Source organism: Sus scrofa, chromosome 12 (genome assembly GCF_054392235.1).
Source record: "Sus scrofa isolate SSC_HxYL_T2T_F1_AM1 chromosome 12, Sscrofa_HxYL_maternal_Yorkshire_Landrace_v2.0, whole genome shotgun sequence".
In the NCBI taxonomy this organism is placed as follows: Eukaryota; Metazoa; Chordata; class Mammalia; order Artiodactyla; family Suidae; genus Sus; species Sus scrofa.
The window spans coordinates 51,655,239-51,674,263 of record NC_139394.1 but is presented as its reverse complement, the minus strand read 5'-3'; the positions used below and the strand labels follow the sequence as shown (position 1 = coordinate 51,674,263).

Below are 19,025 nucleotides of genomic sequence, written 5' to 3'. Positions count from 1 at the left end.
CCCGGGCCTGTCCTCTCTGCCCTGACCTCAGAGTGACCTAGAAGCAAAGTCTCGATTCTGTAAAGGCAATTTAGATTCCATGCAGGGCCTTCTCACCCCGAGTTTCTCCCTTTGCTAAATTATCCCCCAACTCCCCGTCCGGGGTGACCCAGTTCACCACATGCCACCCAAACCTGAAGATGGGTTTGGGGAAATCTGAGGCCATCCCAGCCTAAGAGGCCCTTTTACGTGAAGTGAGAAGCATTGGAGGCGTTCTCTTCCACCAGTTGGAAAAATCTCTGTCGTAACGGGACAGTTCTGAAACAAGATGCTTCACAGCCCTTTGCGGGAAAATTGCCATCATAAACCACAGACGGAAACCCTCTTCTGTGCGGTGCCCTCTTCCGTATGGCACTCAACCCACAAACACGCCTTTGGCAGACCCACCTGCAGCTCAGGCCAAGCAAGACCCTCAAAGCGGCTGGTCACCTGCGCCACAGAAGCCTGCAGACGGGGCGATCACGTGGCCAAGAGCCACACGCCCTTTCCACTGTGCTCAGGGCAGAAGCGTAAGGTCCGAACAAAGCCAGGGAGTGGGAGAAAGGGCTTTATGTTCAGACCAGGGTCCCTGGTCCCCAAGCAGTGACTTTTGCAAATGAGGGGAACCACCAGCAGGATCAGAAGCTGGCGGGTAAAGAACGTCACTGCAGGGACCTCGAGAAAAGCAGAGGGATGACGTCTGGGAAAGGTGGGCAGCCTGGCAGCTGCTCCAAGACATGGCCTGGCCGGATCACGACTGTTTGGAGGTAGAAAGAAGTTCACATTCATCTCTGACCTTTTCGTGGTGAGCCTCGCCCATGGTACCGATGCCCCCGATCAAACACCTGCCCAAACCCTGACATTAACGAGGACAAGCACTGACAACTCTGAGACCAGTTGAAACTGGGTCGTTTCCTGCCACTAATCTGTGTGATTCAATGACATTAAAAAAGAAACCAGAAGAGAATTCATTTCTTTTTTTACTTGTAAATGAGGCCCACTTAGAGCAGAACAAGTTCAATGCGAATCTTCTTAGACAAAGGATCCCTGGGAGGCGGGGGGGCGGTGCCAAAGAACTTGGGATCCAGCCCTTGTTTCCTTTTCCTTAATCTTTTTTTTTTTTAATTTTTTTATTTTTCCGGTGCACCTGCAGCATATGGAAGTTTCCAGGCCAGGGATCGAATCTGAGCCAGAGCTGTGACCTACACCATAGCTGAGGACTGAATTGGTGGCCTCCACAGAGACAAGATGCATTAACCCACCAAGTGCAGGAGGAACTCCTAGCCCTTGTTTTCTGATCACCGCACCAAGCACCTCTTCATCCAACCCCCTGTGCTCTACCTCGAAGAGAAATAAACCTGGTTTCCAAAAACGAAGTCCAAAATCATATACATTCCTACATTTCCCCTTCTAAATTAAGCCAGTATTCTCCATTAACTTTCCACCGGGGAGAGAGAGAAAAGTGTTTAAAAATTGGGAACTAAATTTAAAGTTAGGGAAAAAAATTAAAACTAGCCTTCACCAAGTGCAAATGTTTGAAGTGGCTCTGCCTCCCATTTTAAAAAGTTACAGGTCAAGCGACGCTCTGTTTGAAAGTTCACCTTGTCACATCAGCCCAGGAATCCAAGCGTTCAAGGGGGGTCACGCAAAGACTCAAGGATTGGTTCGAGGCAGCTTCTACGCTGGATTTTAGCGATAGGAGGGGCATGTTCCACTACATTTTTGGTGCTGGCAGGTGGGCACACTGTATGCAACAGGATTCTTGGATGGCGAGCAACAGAAACCAGGTCTGGTGGACTTAAGCAGAAAGGGACCTACCGGCAGGATACCTGGTAACTCAGAACTGATGGGAAGCCTGAAAATCCCCACGTGGAAGAACACAGGATCCCTCACAGCTGCAGAGCCGGGGCCTCAAGGTCTCATCAGCTGCCGCCTCAAGAATAAGTGGCTCCAATACCCTTTCCCTTCCTGCTTCGCCCTCCTTAGATTCCAGATCCCAGAAAGCCGGTCCAGCAGCGTGGCCCAACTTGGGCCAGACCCCAGGCCTTGACCTGGGTGATGGCTACATGAGTGTGTTCACTTTGTAAAAATGAGACCAGTAGGAGTTCCCACTGTGTTCAAAGGGCTAAGGACCCAATGTTGTCTCCGTGAGGATGCAGGTTCGATTCCTGGCCTCGCTCAGTGGGTTAGGGATCCAGCATTGCCGCAGCTGTGGCGTAGGTCAGAGCTGCAGCTCTGATTGAACTCCTGGCCTGGGAACTTCCATATGCCACAGGTACAGCCATAAAAAGAAAAAGAAAAAAAAAAGGCAGACAAGGAGTACACTTAGAATGTATGCTGTTTCTGAATGGATCTTTTTTTTTTTTTCCTGGCCACACCTGCAGCATGTGGAAGTTCCTGGGCCAGGGACTGAACCCGTGCCACAGTTGTAACCAGAGCCACAGCAGTGACAACACTGGATCCTTAACCTGCTGAGCCACCAGGGAACTCCGTGAATGGATCTTATGTGTCAATAAAAAACAAAATTACAACTAACCAGCAATTCTACTCCTCACAGAAGTAAAATATAGAAGAGAAATAACATACGTAAAAGAAATGAAAATATATGTCAATAAGACTTATGGCCACTCCATTTATATTAGCCCTAAACTAAAAAAAGCCCAAAGTTCGGGAGTTCCCGTAGTAGCTCAGTGGAAATGAATCTGACTAGCAACCATAAAGATGCAGGTTCGATCCCTGGCCTCGCTCAGTGGGTTAAGGATCCGGCATTGCTGTGAGCTGTGGTGTGTAGGTGGCAGACACAGCTAGGACCCTGCATTGCTGTGGCTATGGGGTAGGCTGGCAGCTGTAGCTCCGACTGGACTCCTAGCCTGGAAACTTCCATTTGCCAAGGGTGAAGCCCTTAAAAAAACAAAAATCAAGTGCAGGGGGATAAACACTGGGTACCTTGACAATTGCAGTAAAAAAGGAATGACCTGTAGCTCCATACAACATGATGAATCTCAAAAACATAAACACACATGCAAATGGATCTATTAAAAACTGGAATACAGTGTGACTCCATTAATGCAATTTCAAAAGTATACAAAATTTGGATTTCTTGTTGTGGCTCAGCAGGATAAGGACTCAACTGTTGTCTCTACGATAATGTGGGTTCGATCCCCGGCCTTGCTCAGTGGGTTAAGGATCCAGTGTTGCCATGAGCTGTGCCATAGGTCACAGATGCAGCTCGGATCCCGCAATGCTGTGGCTGCAGCGTAGGCCAGCAGCTGTAGCTCCAATTCGACCCCTAACCTGGGAACTTCCATATGCTGCAGATGCAGCCTTAAAAGGCAAAAAAAAAAAAAAAAAAAAGACACACGCCTACATGATAAAGATGATAAAGCTATAGAGAATAGCAGGTTAATGATGAGAATGAAATCGAGGTTAGTGCGCCCCGTGGGAATGCGGAGAGAGGACGATCCATGTAGGAAGAGGCATAAAAGCAATTTTTCTAAAGGGCTGTTAACGCTCTGTCTTCAGTTAGGTGGGCATATGCCTGCTTTGTTATCCTTCCTTAAACTGTACATGTATGTTTTATATGCGTAGACATATATCTCATAATAACTTTTAATTAGTTCTGATAGTCCAACAATATCCAGTTAAAAATAAGAGGGGAGAGTGGAAATGATGCTATTCCCTGGCAACAGAAAACATAAAACACCTAGGAACAAACTTCACAAGAAATGTTCACAGCCTCCATAAAGACATCAATGAAACTTTAGTGGGTGCCATAAAAAAAAAAAAAAAAAGAAAAAAAAAAAAAGGAATGACAGGAGAGAAGACACGCATCAATATTGTACAGACCATATTTCCAGAGAGGGAAACCTCAGTATCATTATTATTTCATAAATGTAATGTCACTCCAAATGAGAGTCTAATGACATGGGCAGGAGAGCAATAAAATGATTATAAATTTTACATAGAGGAGTGAATCAATGGGCAGGTGTGAACAAGGACACGCTGAGAAAGAATTTGTATTGCCAGGGGTTATATAAAGTCATAATAAAAAATGTGAGAGGGGAAGAAAAAGGTCAGGTGATGAAAAAAGAGAAACCCTGGAAGCGCGAATGTTTGCGCACAATCATAAAACTAACATTCAGAGTCAGGCGGGGCGAGAGCGAAGGAAACCAGGGATCCAAGACTAACATCTATTAACCTAGTACCACGGGGGACTGGACCTGGGAGGCTGAAGCGTAAAGGGGGAGGGAGACGCTGGTGTTTTGCCTTTTTGAATTTTGAACAACATGGTTATCACACATAGCTGACCCCGAACAATGTGGGGGGGGGGGTCCGAGGCATCAACCCTCTTGCACTTGAAAATTCCCGTGTAACTTGACAGTCAGCCCCCCTGATCCACTGTCACAGTCGCACGTACTCAGGGTCAATCAACCACAGCTTGGGTGATGCTGTAGTAATTACTGAGGGAAAAGACATCTGGGTACCAGCGGACCCACAGAGTCCAAGCCCGTGTTGTTCAAGGGTCAATTGGCTATTCAAAAAAATAAATTTAAATTTCAAATCTAGTTGGTAGGAGAAGAAACGAAACTAAAAGAATTGGTGGAGGAGTTCCCGTTGTGGCTCACCACAGAACCTGGCTAGGATCCATGAGGATGTGGGTTCAAGCCCTGACCTTGCTCAGTGGGTTAAGGATCCAGCATTGCCATGAGCTGTGGTGAAGGTTGCAGATGTGGCTCAGATCCCAAGTTGCTATGGCTGTGGAGTAGGCCAGCATCTGCCTCTCCGATTCAACCCCTAGCCTGGGAACTTCCACATGCCACAGGAGAGGCCCTAAAAAGCCAAAAAAAAAAAAAAAAAAAGAGGAGTTCCCCTTTCGGCTCAGTGGAAACAAGTCTGACTAGGAACCATGAGGTTGCAGGTTCGATCCCTGGCCTCATTTAGTGGGTTAAGGATCCAGTGTTGACGTGAGCTGTGGTGTAGATCGCAGACACAGTTCTGATCTGGCATTGCTGTGGCTGTGGTGTAGGCCAGCAGCTCCAGCTCCAGTTGGCCCCCTGGGAACTTCCATATGCCACAGGTGAGGCCCTGAAAAGCACACATAAACAAACAAACAAACAAAAAAACCACGCCTTTAAAAAAAAAAGAATTGGTGGACAATTCAGAAAGAAAGAAAATCAGGCTCTTATCTCCTACCATAAACCATTTTGGTTTATTAGAGTTGAATGCAAAAGAGAGAGCTGAATGGGAAAGCTGACGCCAAATAAAGAACTAGAAGAAAATATCAGTGACTATTTCTCTGAACTTGGGGTGGGGCAGAGCTTTCAAACCCAAAAGCAAGAAGGAAGTCATGAAAGGTCTGATAGACTTAACCACACAGCTCCATCTGCTGAGGCTGCCGAAACAAAATACCATCGACTGGGCAGCTTAAACCACAGATGTTTCTCTCTCACAACTCTGGAGGCTGGAGGTCAAGATCAAGATGCCAGTCCATCCAGTTCCTGGTGAGGGCTCTCTTCCAGGCACTAATCCCATCACAAGGGCCCCATCCTCACGGCCTCATCTAACACTAATTACCTCCCTATCATCCCATCTCCAAAGACCGTCAGGTTGGAATTAGGGCTTCAACATACGCATCTCAGGAGAACACAAACGTGTGTTCACAACACCCCAAAACCTTAGAACCTTCTCTACGTGTAATGATAATAACGGAGAAACAGGCACTGCACTGAAAAAAATGTACGACATATAGGTCGGTCAATATTCTTATGGATAAGCAAACATTAAATAAAACAGAGGTTATAAAATCATTTATATGGAATAATCTCTTAAATATTAAACAGTGGTTATCTCTGGAGTTCAGGAATCACAGATGTTTATTTTTTTCTTTGTGCTTTTGCGTATTTTTCTACGTTTTCCATAATGAATATGAATTACTTTTTTTTTTCCTTTTTTTTTCTTTTTTGGCCACCTCTCAGCATATGGAGTTCCCAGGCCAGGGATCAGATCCAAGCCACAGTTGGAACCTACACCACAGCTGTGGCAACATGGAATCTTTAACCCACTGCACTGGGCCGGGGATCAAACCTGCATCCCAGTGCTCCAGAGATGCCGCTGATCCCATTGTGCCATGGTGGGAACTCCTGAATTACTTTTAAGATTTTTTTTAAAATGACATTTTTCCTTTTTATTTTTTTTATTTTTATTTTTGGCTGCACCCAGGGCATGCAGAAGTTCCTGGACCAAGGATCAAACCTGCGCCACAACTGCAACTCAAGCCACAGTAGCGACAATGCTGGATCCTTAACCCGCTGAAAATGACCATTATTATTAAATTTTTTTTTTTTTTTTTTGTCTTTTTGCCTTTTCTAGGGCTGCTCCCGAGGCATATGGAGGTTCCCAGGCTAGGGGTCTAATTGGAGCTGTAGCCACCGGCCTACGCCACAGCCACAGTAATGCAGGATCCAAGCTGCGTCTGCAACCCACACCACATCTCACGGCAACGCCAGATCCTTAACCCACTGAGCAAGGCCAGGGATCGAACCCGCAACCTTACAGTTCCTAGTCGGATTCGTCAACCACTGAGCCACGACGGGAACTCCAGATGACCATTATTTTTTTAAAGGTGTTATGGCAAGGTCAAGCCTCATCAGGGGAAGAGGGTCCAATTCTGTAAAATGTTAGGAGGATGGTTGATGAGCCAGTGCCCAGCACAGCCTGGAGGGTGATCCATAACAGCTACAGACTCTACAAGGAGCCCCTGAAAGAGGCAGGTCCTTCTTCCCAGAGGAAGCAGGCATGGCAGAGATCTTGTATTGCTGAAAATCCTGCCGCATGGAAAAGGGGACACTAAATTTGAGCTGGCTCCAAAGGGACAGGCCCAGAAGCAGAGGGACAAAGAGGCGGATCTCAATATCTCAGCTCAAAAGAGGGAAGAATTTTGGGAGTTCCCTTGTGGCCCACTGGGTTAAGGATCTGGTGTTGTCACTGCTGTGGTTCAGATCACTGCTACGGAGCAGGTTCCCTCCCTGGCCCAGAAACTTCTGCATGCCATGGGCATGGCCAAAGTAAACACATAAGAGAAGGAAGAAGCTCCACCTATGTGAGCCGCCCCTAAATGCAAACCACCACCGGGTGAGCTTCGTGTCACGGTCCGCCCACAACTTAAGACTTCTTGTATCAGGAAAGGGGTTAAATTAGACATTAATTTTTCTTTTCTTTCTTTCCTTTTTTTTTTTTTTTTTTTTTTTTTTTTTTTTTTTTTTTACAGCCACACCAGCAGCATAGAGAAGCTACTGGGCTGGGGATCAAATCCGAGCTGCAGCTGTGGCAACACTGGATTCTTTAACCACTGTGCCGGGCCGGGGATCGAACTACACCTCCATGGCAACCGAAGCCACTGCAGTCAGATTCTTAACCCAAAGCACCACAACGGGAATGCCTAGACATTAATTTTTAATTATATAATTACTTTTCCTTTTAAAAATTTAAAGCAGATTGTATACTTAAAATGAATGGATTGTTTGAGACATAAAAATGATACAGCAATAAAATTATGTTTAAAGGTTTAAATATCACACACACACACACACACACACACACACACACACTCACACACACATACGTACAATCCTTTTTCCCTCCCCCTTCACCTGGAGAGAGCAGCTACTATAGGTTTGGAATGTGTCCTTCTAGACCTTTTTATGTGTTTTTGTATGTAGGTATGTGTTACATATATTTGTATTCATACAAAGTACAAAGGCAGACGTGCAAGCATTTCTATAAAAAGCATCATAATGTATTTATCACTTTGAAACTTGCTTCCTTCACCTTATAATCTTTATATAAGGATCATCATTATTGGTATAGAAAGATCCCACAGTTCTCAAAACCTCTTAATACTCCCAGGTACAAAAATGTGAGCTGATGGAGCTGTTAACTGTCCCGCCACCAACGAACATTCAAACCACATACAGTTTTTCACCGCTGACGGCATCCTGCCACAAAGGCTGTTCCAGAACTTTCCACCTGTGCATGCATGCCAGGGTGCCCTGAGAGGCAGAATCCCCACGATGCAGGGCAGATGCTTTTTACTTGAACACGTCCTGCCAAACTGTGGTCCATCACAGCGTTCCTTTCCAAGCCTTAGACCCCCGCGCTTTAAACCCCCATCCCTGTGAAATGTCTTGTCAGTTTCAGCTTGACGGTCTGGCCCGCCTGGCATATTCCACACCTTGGTTTCGCTCCACTGCTCTTCCTTAACTATTCGAATCATCATCCGGCCATGGGATGGGCTACTCTGCTCCCTGGCAGCCCTCAAGCCAACAGCCTCTCTCCTGGCTATGCACGGAGGGGCCTCTGGAATGGGGACGAGACCCTTCTAGCCCCTTCTGAGCTTCTGGGAATCAGAGGCTGCTCTCCCAGCAAACGAGAAGGGGCGGAGGGCTGAGCAAGAAGCATCTGTACAAACCCCCGCATCCGCTCCACGACTGGGATGCACCGGACCCAAAGGTGAAACGGCATCACCTTGTCGATGGTGTGTGAGTGCAGCTGAGTGAGTCAACCATTCGCTCTCCTCACCAGGCCCAACAACCAGCAACTCCAAGACGATGCCCGCCACGGGCACCGCAACACCCGACCAATTCGCTGTCCATGGGACGCGAAGTGTCTTTACATAAGGTGCGAACCATGTGACTGCCGTCTTACATAAGGTGCTCCAGTATTTTTAGCAGCATGTGGCTGTCACGTGAGAGGAGGAGCAGATCTCCCAGTGAACGCTGCTCGCTTCCTGGGCTGGGGCAGTCCTTGAAATGCTGCTGTTTTTGCAGGCAGCAGGCTGCCGCTGGAGGGCGGGGATGTCTGTGCTGCAGGGCCGCAGCACCAGCCGTATTCTGCAGTTTCTGCAGCCCCGCCGGACAGCTCTGACCAACAGAAAGGGATCTGTGTCACCCCCAGGCCTCAGGGCAGAGAGAAAAGGGCCACTTCACGGACTTGGCAGAACCCAACCAGCCACCTCTCAGCTGAGCAAGCGCTCCCCAAACCCAACAAAGTAGAGAGAGACAGAAGGAAAGCAGAGCTGCCCCTGGCCCTGCTGCCACATCCCCAGAGGCGTCCCCCCGCCCCAGAACCCCAGGCGCTCACCCTCATGTCACCTCCCACCTCTCACAAGAAATCCAAGATTCCAGGTACAGTGTCAAGAGTGTGGCCCTTGGGAGTTCCCCGCTGTGGCTCAGCACTAATGAGCCCAACTAGTATCCATGAGGACGCGGGTTCAATTCCTGGCCTCACCCAGTGGGTTAAGGATCGGGTGTTGCCATGAGCTGTGGCATAGGTTGCAGACTCAGCTCAGATCTGGCCTTGCTGCGGCTGTGGGGGAGGCTGACGCCTACAGCGCCTATTCAACCCATAGCCTGGGAGCTTCCATATGCCACAGGCGTGGCCCTAAAAACCAAAAAAAAAAGAAAAAAAGAAAAATACTAGTGTGTGGCCCTCATACAGGAGTGGAGTGTTGGTATTCTCGTCCCGACTTTAGGGTCCCTGTTGCCCTTTTCCCTGTTTAGGTCAATGTTATTGACGTGTCTCACACACACACACACACACATATACACACACACCCCAAAACTGGTGAATTTTGAGAATATGAACACACCTATGTGACCAACACCCAGATGGAGACACTGAACATCGCTGGCCCCCCAGGGGCCTTCCTCATGCCCCCGGGGACCCCTCCCCGACCTCCAGCACTTACGCTCATGCCACCTTTTTTCTGCACGTGCTCTTTTGCGTCTGGCTCCTCTGCTCATTGTTTGCGGGGTTCATCCCTGTCGTTCCTCGTGGCGGCGAGCTGTCTCGAGGGACAGCGTTCTACTGCACATATTCACCCCGATGTCCCCGGCCACTCTACCGCCACCGGACACTGGCGGTTCCAGTTTGTCGGCTCTTGCAGAGAGTGCTGCCGTGAACATGCTAGTACACATCTTTTCATTGCAGCCTTTTGCCTCTCCGAAGACATAAAATGTTGAAAATCACTGCTTTAAATCACATCTTGAGAAAGCCAACCTGCTCTACGTCTCCAGTTCACCCTTTCCTTCATTAAACGCGGTCTTCCCACTGTCTATGCAGCACCGAGTAAAGAGCACTGGCCACAGGAGTCAGACTTCCTAGGACTAAAGCCCTACTCTACCACCTACTGGCTGTGCATCCTTGGGCAAGCCCTTAACCTCTCTGTGCATTACTTTCCTTACCAATAAAATGGAGAAAACAACAGTACTTCTGTCTTCATTTGGTTGAGGATTAAACATGGGAACAAGGTCTACATAAGCTAAGAACCCCTCGGCGTTAGTGGCTATTACTACTGCCAAAGGCACCCGGTCTTTCTCAGCACCCCTGAGGCCCCCTGCTCTGGCAGCCCCCTGCCAGGATAGCTGAGCAAGGCCCTCACATCGGAGGAGACACCAACTGCAGACAAACAATTCCGCCACCGCCCACGGGAACAGAGCTGTACCCACGTGCCCGCCCTACGCCAGACTGCGCTCTTCCCTCGGCCTCTCCTGTCATCAAGGATGCGTGAAGGCCACAGCTACTGTCCTTTTACCCACAGGGCATTGGATCTCACTCAAAATGTGACCTAAACCAGGGGCGCCGTTCGGGGTCATTACTAATGGAGTGCCAGCAGCCTAGGGACAAGCTGCTGGGGCACTAACAGTGCCCAGAAATCACAGCCTGCAAAAAACCCCAATGGCTCTGATGTCCACGCAAAAGGAAGAGCGGAGCGAAGCATTTGATGGTTTTGTGTAGGAGACAGAGATGGAAAACGCCCCTCGAAGCACTCGGTGCAGAGACCTAGGAGCCAGAGCAGGGCCTTGCACTACCAGTTGCCATGGCAACTGTTTTTCACAAGAGGAACTTGTTTTCATATGACAGTGACCTGTGGACAGAAGGGAAGCACAGCTCCTAAGAAACTTAACTGGAGGCGCTCCTGTTTGGAGGGTGGCATTGATTTCTGCATCAAAAAAACAAAAGGCATTCAAAAGTGTCCTAAGCGACAGAAATGACCTGAGGGCTCCTCGCAGTTCTCTGTTCCACAACTCTCACGCACGCGCACACACACACACGCACACACACACAAACACACACTCACACAAAAACACAGCCTGTGTCAAAGGCCTCTGGGGCAGTTGTCACAGCTTCTCTGAGTCACTGGTCCCGCCCTTAACCATCTGTTGTGTTTCAAAATCCTTTCCTTGAAGTACCCGCTGTGGTGCAATGGGATCAGTGGCAAGGCTGCAGTACCAGAACGCAGGTTCCATCCCCACCTGGCACAGGGTTAAAGGATCTGGCGTTGCCACAGCTGTGTCATTGGTCACAAGTGCAGCTGTGATCTGATCCCTGGTCCAGGAACTCTATATGCTGGGGGGTGACCAAAAGGGAAAAACAAAACAAAACAAAAAACCTAAAACAAAGTCCTTTTCTTTCTTTTTTCTTTCTTTTTTTTTTCTTTTTAGGGCTGCACCCGCGGCATATGGAGGTTCCCAGGCTAGTGGTCAAATTGGAATTACAGCTGCTAGCCTACGTCACAGCCATACCAGATCCGAGCCGGGTCTGTGACCTACATCACAGCTCACATTAACGCCAGATCCTTAACCCACTGGGCAAGGCCAGGGATCGAACCTGCAACCTCATGGTTCCTAATCAGATTCGTTTCCACTGTGCCATGATGGGAACTCCCAACAAAGTCCTTTTCTTAGTCCAGTGGAGTTCCAAGCAACCAGTACACCTGCACACCTGGGCCAGGTACCGAAGGACCTGTAACACACTCTGCGGACTGAGGCTTATGCTTTTCTGGAAAAACAGCAAATCCAAGTATCAGGAAACAACCTCCAAAGTCAGACAGACTGGAGTGCCAAGCTATGTGCTGCCCACCTACAAGCTGTGTGGTGTAGACAGGTCCCTGGACCTCGCTGGGGTCATATCCTCACGGGCAGAACGAAGCCAAGGAGCCTGGCACCCTGCCCCCTGGGGGTGGCAAGGATAACGCACAGGAGGGGTGCTGCAAAGAGCAGCACAAGCCGGCACATGCCGACCACCCAATAAAAGGCTGCTGTGATTTAAGAGCTGGAAAAGTGTCTCTCTCAGCCTTGATACAATCAGAGGCTAATAGCAGAGAAAAAAGTATTAAGTTGGGTGGACGGACTGTAAATGAATCCAGCCGTGAGCCCAGCAGGAGCACCGGGCAGTGGGAATCCGGGCGACTAAAACAGTCCTGGAGGGAGGTGGGATCTGAACCAGACTCTGAAGGATGACAGGACGTCTTCTTGGAGGTTTGGGGGAGGAATTCCTTTACTGACAGCCAGCAGGGTACCCAGCCCCAGGGCCCAGGAGGAAGGGAAGAGGCTTCCAGGACACATAGGGACCTGCCATCTGGGGACAGTCAGCTGTGGTCCCCAGGGCGCAGTGGGGTGGGAAGACCAGGACAGGGGCCCTGTGCAGATGGGAGAGGCAGGGCGTCCCCAGGGAAGTGGCTTCTGAGAACGGCTGAGGCTACAGGAGGGAGAGGAGCTGGGCTCTGCAGGGGAGGGGAAGTGGAGCCTCCAAAGACTTCCCAGCAGAGGGGAACGGCGATCGGGTAAAAGCAGGGTCCGTCCACCTAGAGATGACATGCTGCATAGACTGTGGGGACGGAAGGGATTCTGGCATCAGCCCAGAAAAGGGGCCTCTGAACTCAGGCCTGAGACATTCAAGACCTAAAGCAGTAGCCTGGTCATGGAGGGCAGGGGCAGGGAGAGGGGAGACCCACTGCTGGGACACAAGGGCGGGCAGCTGCCTGTGAGGGGGGGACACGCTGAGTCTGGGTGTCATTGGGCATCCAAGGAGCCAGGACCAGGACTAGAATTGGGGGCGGGTGCTGAGGGCTCCTGAAGCAAGTTCTCTGAGAAGCTAAACACCAGGCCTCACAAAACACCCCAGAAAAGAGGGAAGGGGGTGGGGGTCAGAAGAGGAGAAGGAAGGAAGGAAAAATAAGAGCAAATCCAAGAGAGGAATCACAGCACAGAAGGCTGCAAAGAGGGCACGTGCACACAGGGGTCTGCTTCCCGGACAGAAGGGCCGGCAGCAGGACAAGCCGACAGAAGAGCAGTGTTTGGAAACAAGCCGATTTTCAGAGAAGCAGTTTCAGCGTCGCGGTGGGGCCAGCAGCTAGACTGCGAGGGATTAAGAGGCGAGGCGTGGAGCCAGGAGGCAGGTGCAGAGCACTTGTCGGGAAAATGCGATAGTGAGAGAAAAGAGGAAACGAAGCTTATTGCTCTGATGTATTTTTTTCCCCCAAGAGATGGGAAGCCAAGTGGATGTCAGAGGCAGGAGGACGGAGGGGCCTGGACCTGCGCGGAAGGGCGGGATGGCTCGAGGCGTGGGGGAGGGGAGGGGCAGAGCCTGGACGGCTGCCCTGGCTCGGCCCATGCTCTTCCTAGGGTGTCAGAGACACTGACTCCCCCCGACCTCCAAATGCTGTGGGTGGGGGATGGGGCGGTCAAAGATTCCCACGCAGCCGCACACATGGGGCCTGATCTTTCTCCCGAATCCCTCGGTCCTGAACTCACTGAGGATGGGTTATTCCACCTTTCGCATGCACCTCTCACCAGGACTGCGTCCAGGGGGTGGGTAGGGGTGTCACAGATCACACAGGTAGGAAAATCGGGTCCTCAGCCTTCTGAGTAGCCGGGCAGGGGCCCAAATTCTCAAACTTCCCTGCAGAACCCTCACAGCAAACCAAGAAAGGGGGCTTCACCCCTCGCCCTGCCTCCCGCCACAGCGCAGGTGTCACAGGGCACCATCGTGAGTCGTGAGGCCAGAGCCTCATTCTGATGGCAGGGCTGGCCGGATTTCTACAATTCCTCCAGACCTCCGGCCTGGAAAAAACGGAGGTGGGCCTGACCTGGGGTTTCAGGAGGACTGGAAAACCAACCCGGGGCAGGACACTCAGGAGGAAAGAGGCGCGCAGGGTGAGGAATCCTGCCTGGCCAGGGAAAGCTACCGCCGTCCCGCCCTCCTCACACCCTCCTGGGCACCAAGTGCCATCGGAATCCCACTCCTGGTCACCTAACCAGGGCCGAAAGCCCAAACGGCCAGGGCCCAGGCCCAGCCAGGTGCCCGCGCCCTGCGTCTGGAGCGTGGGATCCTCACCGCAGGCAAGGCGGGGCGCGGAGGGCAGTGCGCGCCGTCCCCGTCCCCGCGGGCCCGGAGGCAGCGGCGACCCCGGGGCCCTGCCCGCGCACGTGCGCGCCCCGCAGGCGCTCGGTAAACACCGCACTTGTTGACGCGCTCGCCCGCAGCGCTCGCCCCAGCGCCGCCTGCTGTCTGCCGCCGACCTCGGCCGCCCACCTGCTCCCCGCCTCCGCCGCCCCGGGCCGGCCCGGGCCCGCGACCCCCAGCACCGGCGCACCACCGGCTCCCCGAGGGCCCCAAGCAGGCGGCGGGCCCCACGCCGAGCGCCAGGCGCTCCGGGGGCCGGGCCCAGGCGCTGCCCCGGGCTCGCCCCCGACCCGCGCACAACAGCTCCCGGGCCCGCCTGCTGTCCCCGGGCCGGCCCGAGCGGCCCCGCGGCCCCCGCCCCCGAGCCTTACACACGCCCCGGCTCGGCGGGCCCCGGCCCCGAAAGGGGGGCGGCCCCTGGGAACCAGACTTACCCGGGGTCCGCCCGGCCGCCGGCGCGCTCCCTGACCGCCCCCTGGCGGCGGCCTCGGGTACCCGGCGCCCGCCCCGCCCCGCCCCGCCCGGACCTGGGACCTGAGGTCACCCCGTAGGCCAGGGCCCCTCGGGGTGGCTGGCCCCTTGCTGTTACTGAGTAACAAACAGTACTCTCTGTTCCCCAAGCAGCTCCACGTCCCCACCCGCCCAAATGACCCACTCTAACAACCCCAGGAGACAAGAGGAGGGCAAGTATGATTTCTGGGGCCGGAAACGGCACCTGGCACCTGCTGCAATTCAGTTCAATTCATTGGTTGAAGGAGGGAAGGCGCCACTCATGGGCCGGCAAGCTGAGGCAACTTGCCACAGTCACTAAAGGAAATCATCACGGAACCCTAAAGCTTTCACCAGCCTCTTGTCGACTTTACCACTTCAAGAACTGCTGTGTTCTCCACTTCCACCCGCCGGGAGGCTCGGTGCCCAGGTTTTTGGATCCAGGCGGGGTGCGAGTGAGGACAGGCAGCGCTAAAGCCCTGTTACCCTTCATTCTCGACCGGGAAGACGAATTCAATCAAAAACCGGTTTATGGGAGTTCCCGTGTGGCACAGCAGAAACGCATCCAACGAGGAACCATGAGGTTGCAGGTTCGATCCCTGGTCTTGCTCAGTGGGTTGAGGCTCTGGCGTTGCCATAAGCTGTGGTTGTAGGTCACAGACATGGCTCAGATCCTGCGTTGCTGTGGCAGTGGTGCAGGCCAGTAGCTGTAGCTCTGATTCCACCCCTAGCCTGGGAACCTCCATATGCTGCTGGTGCGGCCCTAAAAAAAGCAAAAACAAAAAGCAAAACCCAGTTTATGAACAGATTTCCGGAGCTAACCCCAGAATCTGCAGCTGAGTGATGACCAAACCTGGAGGTCCTGGTTTCCAGACTTACAAAGCAGCCTCCACAAGTCCTTGGGTCAGACTTCGGTTTAGGTTCTGGATCTGGCCCAGGGGAGATGTGGTCTTGGGTAGGGGAGCAAATCTCAGTAAGCCAGCCCTGTCCAGTAAACTTCCTGCCATCATGGACATGTCATATGGCCATGCTGTCCACCAACCAGTGATCCCAGGGGCTGGACTTTTTGATTTCACTTAATTTTACTTTGTTTAAATTTAAACCACTAATGTAGCTAGTGGCCAAACCTCATTTTCTTTCTTTCTTTTCTTTTTTTGTTTTTGTTTTCTTTTTAGGGCTGCGCCTGTGGCTTATGGAAGTTCCCAGGCTAGGGGTCAAATCAGACCTGCAGCTGCCGGCCTACCCCACAGCCACAGCAACACTAAATCCAGGCCTCATCTGAGCTCTACACCGCAGCTTGAGGCAACACCAGATCATTAACCCACTGAGCAAGGCCAGGGATCAAATTTGCATTCTCATGAAGACTATATCATGTTCTTAACCTGCTAAGCCACAGCGGGATCCCCAAGCCTCAGCTTCTTTATGTGCCAAAGGGGTGTGGTTGTCCTCTTGTGAGGACTGCATGGGACAGTGTGGGGGAGGCCCCTGATTCCCAGCCTGGCTCGCTGGAAGAGCTCGGCTGAGTTGCTGGCATCACTCTCACCACCATCACCACCTCACCAACCCTGAAACCTCAAGGCTACAGGGATTCTATAGGCTGTAGCCCACCTCCCACAATCACGCCTCCAGGAGTCTCGCACGCTGCTGTTGGCACAGCCTGTCACAGAATCCTCACCATCTCTGGGATGACCTAGCCTCTGGACTGCTGACCACTGGAAAAAGATTTCTAGGCATTCCCACTGTGGCTCAGCAGTAACAAGCCCGACTAGTTGCCATGAAGATGCAGGCTCGATCCCTGGCCTCACTCAGTGGGTTAAGGATCCGGCGGCATTGCTGTGAGCTGTGGTGTAGGTCGCAGACGCGGCTTGGATCTGGCGTGGCTGTGACCGTGGCTGTGGCTGAGGCTGGTGGCTACAGCTCTGATTCGACCTCTAGCCTGGGAACTTCCGTATGCTGAGGAAGCAGCCCTAAAAAGCAAAAAAAAAAAAAAAAGAAGGAAGGAAAAAGTTAGTTAATTGAGGGTGCCTATAAGATTGGCATCTTGTTCCCAGCAGGATCCTGGCTGAGCTGGTGACTCTCTCCTACTCCAGGAGCAGAGCATGGTGAGAGAAGACATTTAGAGAAGTTGACTCATCCTCCAGAGTCTGGGGCTGGCATGAACCTAGAACAGGGTCGCTCAACCACAGCTCTGTTGACCTTTGGGGCAGTTACTCGTGTGTGGAGGGGATGCTGTTCTGTGCATTTGCAGGGTGTTCAGCAGCATCCCCGGCGCCCACTCCCCAGCTGTGACAAACCACAATGTCACCAGACATTGTCACCTTTCCCAGGGAGGGGCCACCCTCCTACCCCCTACCATGAGAACCACTGACCCAGAGCCTGGTGTCTCCAGCCTAGAGGACCGGGCGGGGGGGGGGGGGGCTTGCTCGGTGCTTGCAGTTGTGGGTAGAGGAGGACAGGTGCACATTTCCACGATTAAGCCAGGGACGTTTCCTAAAGGCCAAGAGGAAGGTGTGGAAGAGAGCAGGCTTTGGTCTTGAGGAGGCTCCTCTCCAAGAAAGTGGCTGTGGGGCAGAGGAACCCTGGCCGGAAGAGGCTGTGGGATGTTGCTCTGGAGACAGATGCTCAGAGGGAAGCAAGAGAGGGTACCACGCAGGGTCTCCCGAGTCTCAAATGCTCGACTCTGGAGGAGATCGAAGCAGGAGAAAGAGAAGGGAGAGGAGCCAGCGCTCCCCCTTCCTCCCCCAGGGAAAGACCAGGTTATCTCCTGGTTCAGCCCCATCGAGTGGCATTTGTTCAACAAATTCACGACATCGTCGAATAAGCATATTTTTAGCTGGACTTCTGCCTCGTTCAAGATGGAGTAGCAGGGGCCACAGTTAGCGTCAGGCTCGAAATCACTAAACTATCAGACAAAATATAGGAAACGACAACACTCAAGACGTTGCACATCAGGCAGCAAAGACGAGTCATCCCTGGGAGAGAGGAAACAGCGGAGGGACCCCCGCACTGCCCGCCTTGCCACCTGGAGAATTTCCAGACTGTGGTTCCGAGAAGGAAAAATCAGCCAGAGTCCAACGGCGTAGCTGCATGGAAGAGACAGAGCTGCAACCCGAGCAAATGAAACTAGTTTGCAGGGCAGAGGACCAGAGAGGAGGGAGGAGCACACAGAGAGAAATCTAGAGATGTGATGACGTTTCCCCTCAAATATTCAGTGAGTACCGCTCAGCACAGGTGTGTGAGAAAATTACACATGCCTAGAGGATGAACCACCCAACAGGATTTGTGGGAACAGTCAGTACTCACGCAGGGCAGGAATGATGCCTCTTCCCAAAGTGGAAAACACCACCGTTCAGGGGCCACTAGTTAGAATACCCAGAAGGGTCTTGCCTTAAGACTAGAAAAAAACAAAAATTTAACCCCAGACTAAATCCAGAAATCCAGGGCTGGTCCCACCCTTAGGTTTTAAGCTTAAAATCTTCAAAAGCTTAAAAGATTGGAAAGGAGCGCACTTTTTCAGGTAAATTAGCTGCTGCAACACAGTTCAAGAATGTTGATAGGAATTTAGAAATATCCTGTACCCAGTAAGGAAGGATTCACAATGTCTGGCATCCAACAAAAATGACCAGGCACACAAAGCAGCGGGAAAATGCAACTCGTAGCGAGGAGCCAACTCTATTCATTGAAACTGACTCAGACATGACACAGATGATAGAATTAGGAGACACAGGCATTTAAACGGTTATAAGAGCGTATTTTATACGTTCAAAAAGCTAAAGGAAAGCTTGACCATGTCATGTGCAGATATGGAAGGGAAAAAAAGACTCAAATGGAACTTCAATGAACACTACAAATGTCTGAGATGAAAAATACATTGAATGCAATTAATGGCAGATTAGACACTGCAGAAGAAAAAATGAGTGGCTCCCCTAAAAACCCTCAGTGAAGTCTACTTATCTCTCTTTCGTGTCTGTATGAGTTCATTTTGTTGGACAACTCAAAGTGCCGTGTTTTTGGGGGTTTTGTTTTGTGTTTTTTTGTTTTGTCTTTTGAGGGCCGCCCCTGCGGCATATGGAGGTTCCCAGGCTAGGTGTCAAATTGCAGCTGCAGCTGCCAGCCTACACCACAGCCACAGCCACTTGGGATCCGAGCTGTGTCTGTGACCTACACCACTGCTCGTGGCCACGCGGGATCCTTAACCTACTGAGGGAGGCCAGGGATGGAACCCATATCTTCATGCATACTAGTCAGGTTTGTTACCGCTGAGCCACAACGGG

At 51.5% G+C, this 19,025-nt stretch overlaps 1 protein-coding gene across 8 annotated transcripts in view; it reads right to left on the bottom strand.

Moving 5' to 3' along the window:
• Positions 1-19,025, bottom strand: part of RPH3AL (rabphilin 3A like (without C2 domains)) — a 171,775-nt gene that overhangs the window by 135,998 nt on the left and 16,752 nt on the right. For 4 of the 8 annotated variants that reach the window (XM_084985582.1, XM_021067541.2, XM_084985593.1 and 1 more), the window contains exon 1: positions 14,697-14,728. The exons of the other annotated variants lie outside the window; for them this stretch is intronic. The gene's annotated coding sequence lies outside the window, so the exon portion shown is untranslated. Of the gene's footprint in view, positions 1-14,696; positions 14,729-19,025 lie in introns of those variants that run through there. 8 annotated transcript variants of the gene reach the window in all.